A 6,023-nucleotide genomic window follows, 5' to 3' on the forward strand; every position below is an offset into this window, starting at 1 on the left:
AGGCCGTATCATTGCTTTAGTATAAAGATTACTAAATTATGTGTTTGTTTCATGTAGCTATGTATGTAATAATATGTAAGTAATCTGCAGTGATATCCAGTGATTTTAATGTAAGCAACCTGCTTCGTTTAATTTTAATTTCTTATGCTATTTTCTTATTAACGTTCATTATCATCGTAGCAACACTATTGACAACTTAACGACAGTAAGAATACTTTTTAGAAATGAACATATTGACATTAAAATTAGAGTTAACAATCATATGTCAATTAAATTACTACAAACATGACGGGTCTGTGTCTTTAACGTCAAGAAAAGTTCCATAACGACAAAACAATATTTTGGTACATATAAATCTTCATTTTTATTTGAATTTGAGTGATCATCGAGAAGATAATATATATTTATAATTATCAAATATTGGGTCAAGTCCTGTTTTAAAATTTCATATATTTTTAAAAAGGATTGGATTCAATATTTGATAATTGTATTTTTTAACATTAGTAAATAGTGGCGCCGCGGCTCGGTCCTCGTGTATGTTTGTGTACGTTTTCTATAGACGATAAACAACCGACAAGAATAAATAAAGCATTCCATTATTTAATAATACATTATGTAACAATAGCATCTTTAATACTAATAAGAATAATACTACAATACTCGTTTGGGAGGTAATTCTCTAAAATTACTTTAGCCTATATGATGATTCGTATTCAATCTGTATCAAATTAGAATGAAATTTTATTTTAATTCTTGCAGCCGTATTTAAGTAAAACGTTAACACAAGTAATTAAGCAGACTTTTTCGCCACGTCACTATTTTATTTCTTAAATGTATGTACAGACAATGTCTTTATGTATACTTCTCTTGACCGTTGTAAGTGATTTACAGGTTGATTACTAAAAATCACAGTGTTGTGTCTTTTGCTTCTAACAAAATATAAGTGTATAAGATGTATTAGCGTTTTTACTTTGAGACTGGTATTTAACACTTCGATTTGATATTTTAATTGTAGTTATAGTTGGGATTGTACGTAATTTCTCATAATATGTCACATATCTTGTTCAGCTGAATTTAGACATTATTTGCATATCGTTAAGGTTCCTGTTCATTTCGCAGCCGCCGTTTAGTTGGCGTGTAGTAAGTGCGTACAAATTCGATATACAACTTGCCTTAATATCTTCCTAATGTTGATAACATCGAATTTAATTCAACGTTATTGGGGCCTATTCGGTGTATCTTTGTCGTGTCGTGTCAGTGTTTCTCGAATAATAATTACTATTTTATAACTAAGCCGTAGTTGGATCTGTCAATTCTTTATAGTCAATGTAAACGTGCCACCTGGGTGATGTTTGTGTGACGTATAGCTTAGGTCCATCCAAAACCAAACATGATACAAGTATTCTATGCTTCTTATTACTATTATGACGGCCTCGGTGATCCAGCGGTTTCGTACAGCACTTTCCTTTCTATAGTCACGTCGACTCTTTATTGATTTACAACTTTATAACATAAGCTCTTCTTGGCTCAGGACTAGATGGCGCTGCGTGGATTATTCAGCAATATATGTGATAGATATCTATAATATTGTCACTATAGTTCAGTATATATGTACAGTTCTTCTTAATTGAATCTATATACGGAACTAAACATTAAGTGAAAAAACATAATTAAAAAAAAATAAGTTCATAAGCGGATGTTGATTTGATTTAATCCGATATATATGAGGAAAATGTTAATTTATATCACAAACATTACTCAAGTGGTGTAATAATTATAGTGATAAAGTATGTGAAAGGGAACGTACAAAACAGGGGTATGAACTATGTATATCGTACATATAAATATGTAATTTTATGTATGTAGGAATACGAAACAGACCAGATGAATGGCAACGTTATATTATGATATAAATATATTTGTATCGCTATTGTATTGGGTGGTTTTAAATTTTATGAATAAGGAATATAACATGTCGATGGCAGACCATGAATGGAATAAATAGTGTTGGTTAAAAAGGGAATCTAAGAACAAACCAGTCCCCGCGTGTAAGTGTTTTTCCTTGGTGGTGGTGTACCCGCCTGCTCTAAGGGTTTACGCAGGCCGGGCTCCAGTGGAGAATGGTGTAGATGAGCATAAGGTCAGGTCAGTTAGCCCATCGTGGTAAATTCACCAGGAATTTACCACGGTGGTTTCCAGGCGGAACCGCGTGGAGGTCAACCTGACATGGTACATGCTAGCAATCCCCATCCCCCCCGCGTGTAGGCGTTAAATACCGGTAGCCGTTCCACATTTAATATCCAAACCTTTATTAATGTCAACGAGATGATTTTTAGAATAGGATGATTCTGCAGAGGTCACGGTTGAGGAATCCGTTTCGTTATTCGCGGAGAAATTGCGTAACTACATGTGCTCGACACAAAGTATATCGACTCGACTTCTTGTTATTGCTACCTTTCGATTTGGTGGATAATAATAGGAATAGGATATGGGGTAGTAATAGATTGCAAGTTCGTTCAGAAATGGATGGATTTGTATTAACCAAACGGTTAATCGATGTAGTCGATTATATGATGACATATCGATATTTATTCTGAGACTTAGGAAATTAATACATCTACGATAAAACTAATGCACAGCTAATATAGATTAATATAATTAATTTATTCTATTTTTGGTCCGCCATCTATATATGATCTTATCGACTTACTCGTAAAAATTTACAAATACATTTTTATTATTAGACGGTAATGTCGCGATCTTTTAAATTATTAACATAGTTCGTATGGAAAGGACAACAGTTGCATAGCCAAATTTAAAATTGATTGCGTCGCTCTATCGTGTTGTGTCTAACATCCATGTTTTAAGAAGTACAGACGCCTGCGATAATATGTAACCACTTTTGTACCCTGTCTCAATAATACTCTACTAACTCAATAGGTAGCGCTAAGGAAAATCTATAAAAATGTTTCTAATTATCAATATTGTCACAACGATAAGGTACTAAAGTGTTTACATAGCTAACAAGGGATGCGACTGTACAACTTAAAACAATTACAGCGCAGTGTGTTCATTTATATGACGAATTTGTCGCAATACAATTTTCTTCATAATTACAAGTACCCTCATAATGTATACGCTTTCTGGTTTCTTGAGTGTTGTTATTGTCTACTATATAACATGTACTTTACATGTTTAAGACGCACATGTTGGATATAAATACGTACAATCACAGGCAAGAGTGCCTCGTTATTTTGGTTCATATTTATGATGGTAGATTGTACGTAAGTCCTATAGGCTAACTGTAGGTAGACAAAATATGCCCATTGTATTCTAATGACATGACGCGTTATATCAATAGTGATATTTCTATCTTGCTTACACTGGCAACATTTGTCCTTGATTATGTATGTTTTTATTGGTCATCTAGGCGAAGTAGCCCCATAGACTGTATTTTCATTTTCTTTTTTATTTTTCGGTTGCCAGTACGTATAACATTTGTACAAAAAATAAAAATTCTGTGTTAACAGCCAGTACCATATAATGGACAACCATGAAAAAATATGTCCGTGGCGCGCTCTAGTGGCAAACATACGAGCCTTTAAATTTTTATACGTTTATAAAACGTTATATCAATAGTTTATGTACATATTAGTGTATGTGTGTATAAACGTTTTATATGTATAAAAAAGTCCTCTGACCAACCGATTTTATTTTGTGTAATAATTAGAATAGTTGTTCTAAGCGTAGTGCTTAGTAAGTTCAATGTATAGTTCTGAGATAGTGATTTTAATTTATGAATGATAAACTGATGATTAAACACAGCTGTGATCTCAGATCTATTTTCTATGATATTGTCGTATACATGTAGTGAAGCATACTCATTAATTTCATTATAACAATTATATTATAATTATGTTCAACTCTGACATGTTTTATATATATGTTGTAAACATATGTAAAAACAGCGGTAATGATATATCTGTTTGCTCTTGTGTATTCTATATTATATTTATAATAGAATTAAAAAAAGTGCCACTCAAATCTTATTCTGTATGTACAACAGCAACATGAAATTGATTTTGAGGCTTTAGTTTTTAACAATAAATAATATGTTATGTAATTTGTAACAAATATATATTATAAATATGGGAATGTAACCAATGGGTCTGGAAGATGTTAAGAGAGAAATTTTACTGGTAATCTAATTCAATAACTGAACTCATACCTTAAGTAGAATCTTTATTATGTAGCACAGTTTTGGTATATAATTCTAATATCGAACAGAGTAACATTGTTGTCTCAGGATGTAATAATTGTGAAACTGTACCTTCGCCAGTAGCGAACCGTAGAATCGGTCTTTTATTTAGTGTTGCCAATATTCAAATGTTCAAATTCCTAAAAATATAAACTATTAGTTTAAAATTATTAGTAACTGTGTTACATAATCCATGAGCTGATGTTGTTCACATTCATATATTATTATTGTGTTTTAACATTCATTCCTTAATTCTACTGGATGATTTCTTATTACTATTGTATCTATGAAATAAATATGCGAGGCGCATTTCAAAATTATATCAACCCATAATCTGTCTATAAATACTTGTAATAACAATGAATAAAACATATTTATTTAATTTGAATAATTAACACTTAGACAACTTATAATAATTATTATTATGATATAAACGCTAAAATTATTTGTAATTTGTTAAGTAGTATTAATTTATTTATCTTGCATTAAAAGACAAAATTAATATCGTTTTTGAATTGCACAAACTGTAACTTGGGTGGTAAATTTCATAATTACATGGAAATTGGTAATTATTGTTGGCATTCGAATTACATTATTATAGATTCAAATCAATCAGAATCAAGCGTGGCTAATGGTTTTAATATAAGGAATACTGTAATACTTTCAGTCATGACCTATTTAGATTTCAGACACTCGGCTTAAGTTTAAAATGGCAGCTCTTATAATGAACACTGAATGTTTTTTATCAATATTAAGAAAACTGCAAATTATCTTTATTCCTCAATGTAAGGAATTAGTTTATATCTCACATGCAATACAATAGAATTTTTATATATCTATATATTTTTAAGTAATACAAAATAACGTGAAATGACATGGCTAGAGTTCAAAACAATAGTTTTAGCTTTCACGTATAAGTTAGAGGGCGAATAGTGTTTACGAATTTGTATCGTTTTGTATCTAGTTTGTGGTCAAACAAACAGAAATAAATTTTTGGAAACTGATATCTGTTTGATTTCCATCCTTTAGCAAATAATAATTCAGTGTAATTAACACAGCGCGTCATTTAGCTCCAAACTAAGCGGAACTTGTAATATGGCTATTAAACAACTCATAGAAATACTGAAGTACATTGCTATTATGTAACCAAAACAATTGTGACACTCGAAAATCTACTTAACATTGTCAACTAATTCAAATTCATAGAAACGGACTCGGTGACTAAATTACAAAAAACAAGCAAAATTATATTTACAGAAAAAGTAGAGAAAAATATTCTAAATGAAACTGAGTGAAACAATAATTGTGTAAAAGAGGCCGTCCACAAGGTTCCTCCATGCTTTCTCTGCCTACGCCGTGCCCGCCGCGCCGCCGTAGGGTTTTGGCATAATGATGGATAAATTATTTCTTGCTGTCAACACTGGACACGACTACAGATAAGCTTGGCTGTCATGTGCAGTGTTGCTAGCTATTTGTATAATACCAAATTTAAGGTAAAATCTATTGTTAGGGTTCACATTAATATTGTAGATAAATACGATATTTTAAAAAGATATTAAAAACTGTTTGTGTTTAGTACTAATGAAGTACTCAATATAAAGATTATTACAAATATTGAAAACAGCGCCATTTAGTATTTATAATTAATTGATATTTGACATTTGTGTGGATTATGATTTTATTTTATTAAAGTTGAAAGATATACCAAGCTAACTCCAGAAGGGAGTGAAGAGTTAGCAATGGCAACACTGGTTATGTCATTGTC

This window comes from Achroia grisella, unplaced genomic scaffold (assembly GCF_030625045.1).
Source record: "Achroia grisella isolate CSIRO2021 unplaced genomic scaffold, CSIRO_AGI_Agris_v1 utg402, whole genome shotgun sequence".
Taxonomy (NCBI): Eukaryota; Metazoa; Arthropoda; class Insecta; order Lepidoptera; family Pyralidae; genus Achroia; species Achroia grisella.